Source organism: Dermacentor silvarum, chromosome 6 (genome assembly GCF_013339745.2).
Source record: "Dermacentor silvarum isolate Dsil-2018 chromosome 6, BIME_Dsil_1.4, whole genome shotgun sequence".
Lineage (NCBI taxonomy): Eukaryota > Metazoa > Arthropoda > Arachnida > Ixodida > Ixodidae > Dermacentor > Dermacentor silvarum.
The window spans coordinates 54,799,289-54,812,594 of NC_051159.1; the positions used below are offsets into that span (position 1 = coordinate 54,799,289).

At 44.0% G+C, this 13,306-nt stretch overlaps 1 pseudogene; it reads left to right on the forward strand.

The window, feature by feature from the left end:
* Positions 1-9,132: 9,132 nt before the first annotated feature.
* On the forward strand, positions 9,133-9,306 carry LOC119457137 (U2 spliceosomal RNA; annotated as a pseudogene).
* The last annotated feature ends 4,000 nt before the right edge of the window (positions 9,307-13,306 follow it).

A 13,306-nucleotide genomic window follows, 5' to 3' on the forward strand; every position in this document is an offset into this window, starting at 1 on the left:
ACCATTATCCCTCTGCTATTGGTCCAATGTTTTTGGCTACGCCCACTTCGCCTGTCTGTCACGCGACCTCACAAAACCGCGAAAACTCACCACGTCAAAGTGACGTGTACGCGAAAAAAATGCATTAATATACCGAACAAAACTGAAAATTTTCCTGAATAGCCACAGACTGCCCCGTTCCTTAAGGAATAAAAGATGGCTGCCCACCGATCGCCCAGGTCCTCGCTACTCGCACCTGCCCGTGAGCATGTATTTATTTGCGCATGATAAACCTTTTTTCGTGGCAGTAAAACGTTATCGAGCCCTTTCGGCATGCATACGACATCACTCTGCCAGCTCTTCCTTGCTGAGGACCCGTTTTAGCGGCATTCTTATCCTTCCGTTGCACGCCGCCGCAATTTTCAACCAGCCAGCGCAAGCTAAGTAAAGCGAAGCGGACCAATCGGAGAAGCCGGCACCACCCTCCTCATGCGGTTATCTATTTACACTGTGCTGGCTCGGCCTCATCAAACCCTCTCAACTAGAGCGTGCTCCTCGCCCCCTGTCAGCCAATTAGATTAGAAAAACCGCTGAGTGTAGAAAATGTTATTGGTATTGAAAGCGAACAAAGGTGACCTCCTATAAACGAGGATAGTATTTGATTGGCTTGTTCAGACAACGCTGTGGGTCACCGCCCGATGCTTGCGTCGGTGGTTACGTAAATTTGACGTCAGGAGTTTGGAACCAAAAGAGTTTGGAATCATTTTACGTTATAGCGCCCCTAATCGCAGACGCCGGCACCACCTTCCTAACCGGTTGTTTACTTTCACTGCGCTAATTTGGCCATTCGTAAGCCTTTGCACTTCTGCGTGGTCTTCGCCTCCTGTCAGCCAACTAGATAAACACCTGTTATGGTAGGCAATGCTATTCGCTTTGAAAGCAAACAAATGTAACCTCCTATAAACGAGGATAGCATTTGATTGGGCTGTTCAAACAACGCTGTGGGTCACCGCCGGATGCTTGCGTCGCCAATAACGTAAATTTGAAATCAGATGATTAGAATAAAAACAGACTGGAATAGTGTTACGTTAAAGCGCCATATGTCTGAATCATACGCTCATATCGTGCACATGTTTAAATAAGTGATCAAGAATGTGTGAGAAAGCACATGAACTTTATTAATATAAGGTCTGAAATTATTTTCCGACATTATCTTTTTTAACGGAGATTATACCAATAAGCACACCCGTATCTGGGGTTTAGGAATTGTGAATCAATGTTCAGTTGTAGTTTTTTATTACATTTTTTTTATCACACCTTTCAGCTTCAAGCATCCCTTCAGCCAATTGGCATGCGGCTATTTTATACGATAGCCTTAGAACGAACGAAGCTAGGTCGTCGGTGTCGTGCGAGTATTCTGGTACCTGTGTGTCATGTACACTCTAAAAACAGTTGCACCCTTTGGGGCATATTTTTGCCATAGAACAATAATCGTCATCTGACTTGCGTGGCTTTCCTTTCTATAACGCTGTGCGCCCGGCACTTCTCGGTCACGAACGACAAGAGCGTTATCAGGGTGACACTGCGTTCTCGACAGGAAAGTAGCAAGTGCAGAGTTTTCAAGATAGGAAACACAAGCAAGACAGATGACGATTATTGTTGTGTGGCAGAAATGCACCCCAAAGGGTGCAAGTGTTTTTAGAGTGTATGTCTTCAATACAGTTTTAGTGCTATTTAAATATACGTATCGAATAGTAGCGTTCGGCAATGGTAGGAGGCAGGTTTTCGTCAGAGCATCTGTAGGAACGAGAGCTACGGGCAGGCAAGGAGCAGCAGCGAAGTGGTGTGCCATATACTAGAACCTCAGAGGTTCTAGGATAGGGCAGTTGCACGGTCGTGCTGCGCGCAAGATTGCTGACAATCACTTGATGTGTGCGCACCTCCGCACACATGAATGCACTTTGCCAAACTGCCCTGTTTGCAAGCGGTTCTAACAAAGAGATAGCAATGGTTCGCATAGGTGTATGCATATATTCGTCATTAGATACTCGGAAGTCTGGTCAGTGCTTATCAAGTTTTACAACAATAGGTGCCTAGCCCATTTATTGCGCAATCTGGTGCCTTCATGTATAGTATTTAGGAGTGTTAAAGAAAACGCATTCGGTAAGCAATTTTTTTTCGTTGACCATAGGTAGGGTTCCGTGTTGTCGGAGTTTATTTTTCTTGAAATTCGGAGGGTGTTTTTCGGAGTTTATTTTCTGGCGGAAATTCCGAGTTTATCGGACTTTATTTCTCGTAACTCACCAATTCTTCGAAATTCAGAGTTTAATTTTGCATTATTCTCAATACTCCAAAATCTTGGATGAAATGATATCTGAACACGAAAACATCAGAACACACCAAGCGAGTATGTTTGTTGTTTGGAAGGTTTGAACGCACCAACGCACCACAAGCACAAATAATTGAATGCAAAACACCTACGTTTGTGCGTATTAGAACCTTGAAGCTTGTTGTAATAGACGCAATCATAGTTTACGAGGTTGCTGTCACTGATGGAAGCACGCTCCTTTCGATTGATGATTCTCAGCTTTGAAAATTCCCTTTCAACGTTTGCGCTAAAAGACACAGCTTGCAGCAAGAAAGCACTGGCCACTGGACAGTGTGAAGTCTCCAAAGCGACAGGTGTTCAACAATGTTACTGAATAATTAGCTCTGATAGTTCGCAAAGTAACTCATGAGTTGGCTCATGTCGTCAGTTTCAAGAAACACTACCTTAAAAATCGGCGCATAAGTTTCGAACACGCGGGGTAACTCATGCTTCACATTTTGATTCACAATTTGAACACTATACCAAAACGATTCACTGGTGTACGGGAGTGCACCTAAAAGGTTCCTCTCAACTGTCTGTCCCCACTTTTTAGCGACAGCAGGGTAGTATCCATGAAAGTCTGCGACAATCGTTAAGCGGTAATACGTCTCTCGCTCCGTGCGCGACAAGGGTGTGGTCTACGAGATACTGTTGACCTGAGGTAAAGTTTATATCGACCAAACCAACCGACGTATCAATGACTGCTTAGAACATAGAATAGAATATAACTTTCGATATAGAACGGAGCAGGGTCATGTTGGCCGTTAAAATCGAAGTTTATCGGATAAATGCGAATTGTCAGAAATATTGCCGGCGCGTTTTTATCGGGGTTTTTTTCGGATTTATCCGAAAACACGGAGCCCTAACCATAGGCAATGTTGTAGGTTCGCAGAGGGTAGCTGTAGAACACAATGTCATAGCTGAAAGACAATCAATGAGAATTCATGCAAATACGTGCGCAGAGAGAGAGAGAGAGAGAAATAGAAGAGAGGAAAGGCCGGGAGGGTAACGAGATGCACGTCCGGTTTGCTACCTGCACGGGGGGAAGGGGTATATGGAGGAAAAGAGAGAGAAAGGAGATAGAGAGAGCGCAGTTTCGTGCACATTTGAAGCTTCGCAGGAAGTCTACACACGGTCGCAAAGACCTGTCTACTTGAGGTAGTGCAACAACGCTTTCGTGGCTTTCTGTGCCATCGACGCATATGGCCATGGTCCAAGGATCTTCATTGCCGAAAATGGTCGAGAATCCAGCCGGTTCAATGCTGTCCGGAGAGCGTCACACTCGACGTAGAACTGGACATGAGACATAAGATGCGTTCAATCGTTTCTTTGGTTCCACAAGAGTCGCACATGGGCGTATCTCCCATTCCAATGCGGAACGGCTAGGCCTTTGTAAATGCCACCCCGAGCCAGAGGCGGCACAATAGTGTCGCCTCAGAGGGGGAAATGTTGGATGTCACTTGTAGCTTCAAATGCCATCAAACATTTTCGCTTTGAGCACAGATAAACACCTAATTATAGTATATTCCATCTCATTGCAGTCGCTCCAGTGAAACTTGAGCACCTGCTTACATTTGAGTGTTACTGTCATCGCCACGCGAGTGATTAGCGCAACTGTAACCGCTGTTCTATATAACGAAACGTTTAATAAGTGCAATTTTATAAGTATTTTATAATTCTGATGTTTTATATTACATTGCAATTTTCATTACACAGTTCACAGTCTATATGCAGCTACAGGCTTCATTGTGAATCATGGCCAGTATTTCGCACAACACCGGCTAAATGTAAGCCCATCCCGCCACACAATGTAGAAAAGATTACTCAAGTGTAATTAGTTCTAACAGCTGGAATGGCACGGTGAATAAGAGTGTTGCCCTCCTTTTCGTCATCCTGCCTTCATATTTTAAGCGAGAACGTAGGTGATGGCGCCCTGTTGCCTACCCACGTGTAAGAACGAGCTGCAACAGCCACGATGATTTCGTTCCCTGTGGCATATTTCAAGCATTTTTTTAATATATCGAGGATATCCCACGAAAACAGCCAACACGACGTGAGCGGCTTTATAGCCATGTATGAGGATGCTGAAATATAACATTCGTCCTCTGCAAGAAAAGCGTCAAGGTGCATAAGCGTGGGACTATCAGCGACTACGTGAATCTTACCGTTATAATGTATTGATGGCTGCTCTTAAGCGCCATTTGACCATGACAATAGCGTCTTATTTTAAAATAGCGATCTGTTTTGTTTTTATTCTTGTCTGCCATTCAGTAGCGTCAAATCGTATAACGAACCCATGGGAAGAGACGTCATGAGGTGCATGAAGCGGAATTATTGGATGCCAGAAACCAACCATTAAAGACTAGAAGCTAGTGCGCGAAAAGTCCGTGCGACAGATCCGTGACTTTAATAACGGCTGTACTTCAACGATGATTGGGTGTTGACTCAACGATCGATAGTAAGGTGCTAAAAAAGTGAATTCACCTGTAATCTTTTGTTTTTATTAGGAACGTAGCATACACTACCCTCTTGTGCAGTCTGCGCGTGCGTCATATATATCTAACATGCACAGCTACATTTGACACAGAATACATATACATATGTGTGCCTAAATCACAAAATACCATCCTAGCGACATACCCGCCATAGCGACTGTGTGGCTATGACAATGTGCTGCTGATCATCAACTCGTGAGTTTGATCCTGCAACCCGGCAGTCGGATTTCTAGAATCATCTGGCATCTGATCGTCTTTTCAAGCGAGAAATACGAATGATTCGCAAGACAATGTGTATTCAAAAGTAGCTGCTGTTGAATATTGCCACAAAATCAAAGCTATTGCCGATATTGGGTTTGCGGCTTCTCAGACTTGACAACGCAAGACTGTCTGGTATCACGTTTATCGGCTGAGTAATGAACGCGCACGAATTACTTCGTGCTGTGTTTTTATTTTGTTATTATTGTAATAATAACTGTTATTATCATTTGTGTGTGTGCCTGGCGTGGCTGCTGCCACACACACCAGGCATACGTGCAAACATCCAGGCACACACGCAAAACATCCAGACGGAGACGACGGCAGCAGCCGTCGCCTCCGTCTGGACGTCTTGCGGTAGCAGCCTGGGATTAAACCGTAGCCTTTAGTTAACGTATTCGGCATAATAGGCCGAGATTGCTACCAACAGTAGAGCCAGCGGTGACTCCAGACCGAAATTGCCCCAGGAAAGAAACGCAGACTTCTCAATGGTGATCGAGGCCGGTGCTTCCCTAAGTGGTAGCGCCTATTTTGCTGTCTGGTTCCAAACAGCGTCCTAATAACTGATAAACATGGTTTCTAGGGCTGCTGTAGAGGTTTAACGAGTAATCTGTGTACAATAACCAGCGAAAAAGGCATGTTCAAACCAACTCATAACCCCAGTCAGCTACACGCAAAGCTCAGTAAGCTGCTGTGACTAGATATAGAGACATACAGCAACGCGTATTTTGCGCGCGGTGTGGCTGGCATACTTTCCACTGTTTGTTGGTTCTTCGTCACAAAATTTCTATCTAGAAAGTCTCATTAGCGAATTCAGCACATGTCCATGTTTTCGAATAGCAGACCTTAATTTTGTGACAACGCTGTTCTACCGAAGTTAGCCTCCGTAACAGCTGGGCAGTGTTGACGAAACTTGAAAAATGACAAGAAAAGAAAACGCCTATATTGCCCTGCAAAGCTGCATGACACCCCTTGCGCATGGAATAAGCACTACGCAGTTGAAGACGCATACTTATTGCAAATACGCCGTGCCAAACATTCATTTCATCACACTGACTTACCAAGAACGCTAAGGTTGTGGCTGAATTACATTTGCTGATATTTTACATTTGAATTTGTTATCATATTTACTAAGTAATCAGACATCCCCGTTCTTTGTCCACCCGGAACATTGTCATCTACCACGCCTAATATATTAAACTTTCCGTTAAGAACATCTCATATATATTAGACAAATTAAAAGTGTCAGCTTCTGCTCACTGTGATGGGTTTATTTCAATATTGCCTAAAGAATAATAAACTCATTTGTTCAGCACATCTGACACTACCGTTTTCTCGGCCTCTCTCCACAGTTATGACATACGAACGAACAACTGGGAACGTCGTTCTAGTCTTCAAATGGGGTAAATTGAACGGTCCATAAACGACTGCGCCATTTCTTGAAAAAGCGTGCCCAGCAATACCATGGAACATGTATTCCATTTTCATGTCGACAAATCTATGTACTAATGTTATTTATGGCATGCTTCACAGCGTGAGTGTCGCAAGGGTCTCTCTTGCGAAACGCAACTCGCCATCTTCGCGCAGCCATAAATTCCAATCTTGATTGCAACCTTCAAAGTAATAGTTTTCTATACTACGCAAAAGCTTTCGGTAAAGTACCATACCAGAGTTCAATGTTAAAGATTTTTTCTGTTAAAAAATACTTCCACGAACTAAATTAGATAAATTTGTAACCAGCCGCTGTTACCAGTCTGTTACTGTAACTGATCAAACACCTAACTCCCTAGAATTACATAACATGTCCCACAATGCTCTGCTCTTAACCCTCTTTTTCACAATATATAATGCCATGTAATAACGAAGACTGAAATGGTGTGGAGCAAGGGCATACAATTTGTCTATAGCTCTTACAGTACTTAACTCTAAACTCTGTGTTTACGTCGGGAACTGGAGAGGCTAAAATATTTATACCTGCACTATCAATACCAACTAGGGATAAGTAAGAGCAATTATATTGAATTGCTTCGGCGCCATCACACTACATGAAGCTGGCCAAAAAAAGCTTAAAATATATTTTTGCAAAATTTAGCTATTCCAAAATTTGTTTTTTTTTTTCGCACTAGCGGCTAGTGGACCCACCGTGGGGACGTAGTGGCTTTGGCGTGGCGTTGCTGAGTCCAAAAGCGCGGGATCAAATCCCTGCCACGGCTGCTGCATTTAGATGAAAGTGATATTGTAAAAGCGTCCGTGCACCGTGCATTTCGTGCACGTTAAGAAAACCCAGGTGGTAAAAATTATCGGGGATGGGAGGGAGGGAGGGGAAGCGACGGTTAGCTGCGGCACTCAATGTGTATCTTGCGAGCCTCCCCCACTACGGCGTGAGTCATAATCCTATGGTGTGTTTGGCAACTTAACACCCCACAATAACTTTTTTATCTTTCCGGACAAGTGGCTCACTGCAAGCCGCACAACAGTACAACCTTCATGTCTGTGATGAAACAACTTTAAATGAAACTGACTCACCTTTCTTTTTTGTAATATTTCATAACATAAACGGTATGAATGACATGGTGCTTCATCCAGATAAGCTTTCGCGGCCGCAGACATGCGTTATGGGCCACACCAGCAACTTACTGTTCTTTTAATGCGAAGCATTCTTTGCGAACTTAAGGCGCTTTAAGTGTATCTATCTACATCATACGTCGTGTTGCCGTCGTGGTCGTTTCAACTGCGTATATCGCAGAATAAGCAGGGGGGAAGGTATGTCACGCATTCATACGTAACATGAACGACATGTTATGACATTATGTCACGACTTCGATGAATCACATGGTGCCTTCGTTGTCGTTTCTTTAACTGGATATTTCGCAGGATATGAATGACATGCATGCATGACCTGACATGGATGACATGACATAAATGCCATCAGGTGAATGACATAGATTGCTTGACATGTCATGTGCTTCATGACATCAATGACAAGACATGCATGCATATCCCATGTCATCATCTCAATGACATCATACGCTTGTCATGGCATGCATGTCATGACACGAATGGCATAAATGATATGATGCCGCCGTCATCGTTCATTTAACTCGATATATATCGGGACTTTAAGGACAGGACATGCATGACAGAGTGATATGACATTAATGGTGACATGTCATGAATTGCATAAAATGTCATGTACGCCATGACGTGACCTTAGCAAGGCATACATGACCATGTCATGCCACGTCATTCTTGCGATTTCATGCACACTTGACTCGTCACAAATATGCTGATACTTGTCCAGGTAATGAAACAACAACGATGCCATCAACTCTTGTCATTGTCTTCCGAACATGAATGGTGCCCGCGATTACACGCAAAGTGCCTCGAGCGGCCAGTCGCCCGGCAATTGTGCGTCTACTCGCGGGCTCCTTTCACGCTCTGAAAAACACTTTTATATGGCACGTATTGATCAGGAGAAAGCTCTATCGAGAGTTCTTCATGTTGCTCAACAATTTTCTCAGTGACACCTTTCATCTAACTATAACAATAAAGAAGTTGATTAGTGAATTAAGACTAATTATCTAATTAGACGGATTGCAAGAAAATCTGTGCATTTCCACTCTGTGAAGGTGGATGACCAGCGAAGCTCTGTATGTGGTGACCGACCGTTGCTCCAGGGAAACGTTCCAAGTTTGCGGGATCGGGGCCACATCGATAGCTCGCATTTTTTTTTTTTTTCGCCTCGAGGTCCTGGCGGGCAGCTTGCTTACGCTTGGCGTCCGTGGCCAACTCATCTTCGGTGGTCTCCTTCCGCCACCGCTGCGCCCATTCCCTTTTCTGTTCACGCCGTCGTTCTTAGGAGTCACGCTGATCTTCTTCAGAGCGCACAACACTAGGCCTACCTATTTCGCAGTCAGAGCAGAACTGAGGAAAAGAGCCCATGAAAAGCATGAACTCAGTAGACAGAAGACACACAGATTGGTAGGCACTAGTTTGAATACGCGGGATGGAGTGTATGATGCGAACGTAGACATGGCCGACGCGGCTCAAAGTCTAGTATCTCTTCTTATCAGCCTAATATCTGATAGGGGTTGTATCTGGAACCAAGATATTAAACTCATTTTTCACGTTGGCAAAGTTCTCGAAGCCTGATTCACCTCCGCCTCAGGTCGGTAAACAACAATACCTTGGTTCTGTCCAGCTACATAGTATTTGCGTATTCTTAAGGTTTGGCCCAAGTTAAGTGAAACACCCTGTATAGGAATGGCATGCCATACGGCTGCGGGTAGCGCGCGTTCACGAAGTGAAACGTGACTATTTTTTGGTATCGCGGCGGAAGCGTTAACAACAGCTTTTTATTTTTGCTTGTAGTCTATCGCTGATTGTCTTTGGAAATCTGGTCTTGTAGCAGTTTAATATTTTGCGCGACATCCTGTTAGTTTACATGCGCATGCAGCGCACAATTTCTTCAACAGCTTCTTTTTTTCTTGTCTTATAATTGCTTATTCTTTTTCGTCAAACACAGCGTTTTTCTTTTTTTCAAAAAGCTAGTCATACAACAGTCATTGTTTCTTTGAGAACATGTATGCAACAAGGTTCTGATGTTGTTGAGAGGCTATTCGTGCAGTTTGTTTTATTGACAATTAGTGATCTTGTGTTTAAAACTTTTCTGTCTTCTTGACAGCTGCCTATGTTGCACTAGTCAGCAAAGGTATGGTACCTAATTAGACCGAAATAAACATTTCTGCTGCACATATGTGCGTCCGTGTTTGCCAAGTTTTCAATTCCTCTATAAGCTCTGGCTGAGCTAGAATCTGGTAGAATTGATCGCGCACCTTTTCAAACACGCCAGCGTCAAGGACAGCACGCGGAAGTTACAAACGAGTATGGTAATCGTTAATTAGTATGGTAATTTATGGTAATTTATCAGTTTATCAGCTTACCTATGCTGGTCGGTGCATTTCTGCTCCCCTTACGGTGGCATCAAGTCATATCTATTGCCTTTTAAAATTGGCCTTTTGATCGGGCACTGTGAGAATTACCGTGTTAGTAAATTATTGGGCATTTTCTAAACTACGACTCTCGAATGTGCTGCAAGCAGCGTTTGAAGGCCTTTCAAAGCACGGTTATAATTATTTATTTAATAATTATTTATAACCTCAGGGTCGAAGGTGGTACACACAGGGAAGAGGGTAGGGGATTGCAAAGGAAGAACATCATGATTGATACATATACAAACCTGGCCATGAACAGGAACCAAACGTGTAGGTTACAGAGTTCTAGTATTAGATATTGTTGAACTAAATGCATTGCAGTTGGCGATGCTTGCATTGTCTCGAGAGGTGATGCGTTTTATAAGTATAGTTCATATGTTTTAGCAGCATTATGTGTCTTTTAAGGTTCATATAATATTGAAACATTCGTCTATTTAGCGTCCTAGGCAACAAGTGAGATGCATAGTCTATTTTAGGCTCAATAGGCCTTCGTAGAAGAAAAATATGCAATATCATATGTTTCATGCAATACCATAATTGCATGATAAACTGTAAATACGAGAGTAAAATATCCAGGTGTAACTTCTGCACAGCAGTCATTCAACACATTATATAAGCTTCAAGCCAACAAAAACTAGATGCAATTTGGGATGCGCCAATGGTAATACTCAGGGATTTCATTTTTGCGGGGATATTGAGACGACCTACAATATCGTCGTGAGCCATTTTAAGATTTTGCAACTTAGCGGTCTCTTCCCACATTCCAGTCCATGTCAATTGTCTCTTCACTTTCACCGTTGTACCTAAAACCGGAATGTCTCGTGTTCAAAGTCAATGAGATGCACATAATATGAAGGCGAAGCTTGGTTATGCATAGCCAGCCGAACACGGCTGGCAATCAAACATCGGGTGGAAGCGAAATCCGCCCTCGCCCCATACAGTGTCATTCAGTAGGGGAATGTAGAAGTTGGCTAGCCAGAGACAAAAAAAAAAAGGCTGCAGATTCACCTGATAAACATTTTCATGGTGCTTCAACACGCACTTTGTTGTATGCGACCGACCCTGGTACATCAGAGAGAGAATGCAGAGTCATCAGACTCTTTCAGCGCTGGCTCTCATACTTTCCCTAGCCCTCATTTTACAGTCATCAGCGCGTCTAGTTCCGGAAACAGTAGCGCTATTTCGCGGTTCTTGTTATCTAAGGAACATTGATTTTATTGTTTTCTGCGCCTAAATGCAAAGACAAAGTGCGGAGGGAAAGAAAATCTGCTAATTACCGCCAACAGCGGCCAGACGGTCAATCGCCGCCCGCACCTACAACACACCACCGCCACCACCTAAATGTGTTAACCCGCTTGGCAACACTTCTATGTTTCGAGCTTGGCTATTACAAATAAAAGGTGGCTAGTGATGTAGCAAACGAAGAGTGTGGATGTATTTAGGAAAAGGGAAGAGGTAGCAAAGAAATAATTTCGGGCTGGACACTTCATCTGTGTAGCCCTGTTGCACCTCACCCCTGCTAGAGCAAGAGGTAACCACTGGCGTTACCTCTGCTGTTTCTTCTTTTGCTACATCTGTTGCCAGAATAAATGTGCAGAATTAGAGATCCCGCTGGGCAGTGCAAGAAACGGGAGAGAAGGTTGAATGGTGACCTTCACTGGCGAGACGAGGTTAATGAACCACTGCGCCGTCGAGGAATGGCGTGCGGCGCAAAGCGAAATGGAGGTATCATGTACAAAGCCACCGAAGGGGCCCGGAATGTGCCAGGAGTGCACGTCCTAAACCGAGGAGCATAATAGTGACTGTTCAAGCTTAGGTAGGTGAATGTGCCGTGTGTAAGACAATTGTTTTGGGTGAGAGCACATCATGTCTCATCTTCCGAGAATGCAAGACAAACATCCCATAATATCTTACGAGAAAGCAAGGAATTTGTGACTTTCCTCGCGTAGATAACTTGTGTTTCCTTCATGAAACTTAAAATATGGAGAAAGTACATAAGCTGTCGGATGCCAAAGGTGGCGTTTCACTGCACATTTGTGTGAACCATAGGACACTTGCGGTTGTTCCGGAAAAATGCAGTGCATACAGGTCCCTATTTTGTCTGGTTTTCTTTACGTTCAGTAGATAGTGCATCCCCCTCTCCTTTGCCTACCTTGAAACAACCTTGAAAATTCCTGTCCGTCAGTGCCATGGCCACTGAAATAGTTAAGCCTGACAGCTGTTCATAAACTCTCTACAATGTGAAATACAAGGCAACTATACAAGGCAACTCAGGTAAAAGGTGTCGAACTGGACTAAAGTTAAAGGGGTGAAAGTGCTCAGTCGAAGCAGATTTATTGACGTTATGAAAGCACTCTATTGATGTGTTTATATTTTAGTTACCTATTATGTATACTCTACCGATTTAGGGAAACGCAGTAGCTTCAATCATACTATAAGAAACATAACAAAGCAATAATAAGAAAAATTCAGTGTGCCGTCTACCTACCGTAGGATTTTCTATAGGAGCGACGTCCTCTTCCTCATTTTCTTTCCTAGGATCTCTTCTATCGTTCCATTTCTATTCGCTAGTTATTCCAGTAATATATTTTAATAATACCGCGCCCTGCGGAGTATCGCATTGAACCGAATACGTCAACCAGAAGGTACTTTCTTGTTATACGGTATGAACAGATATTTCTGCCTGTGCTCACAGTAAAAGCCCGACGCCTGCTCCATCCCAAAGGCGCCCTCCGCTATTTATCTCAGACTTATTCATCCTAGCTGTCGGGTGGAGAGACTCGAACAACAAGCACTACTGCCACCCCAAGCAACGTGACGTGAGCGAACCCCACCTCCGCTTAGCGTCGCCATCATTACCTCGTAGTGGAGAGGAGGACAGGTGCCTGTCTGGCTTGGAGCGGGGCAAAGGCGGGTACCACGGCCATGAATCTTGCCGATACATTGTTCCAGGCCTGTAACGCGGGCCCAAACGAACCGACAAACGCTCATCCCTCGTTATTGCTTGTTTGATTTCGGCCGCGCGTTCCCTTCCCCTTCCTACAACCTCCGCCTGAACAGCGACGTGTCTCGGTCGGCTACCGCAATGGTGAAAAGATTGCATTGTGGATTATATATGTGACTGGCCACCGTGTAAACGATTGAGGGTGAGGCCAAGCCCCAATATTGCCATTTGCTTCCTGGCTTGCTGGTTTCCTTTCTTATCTTCATTT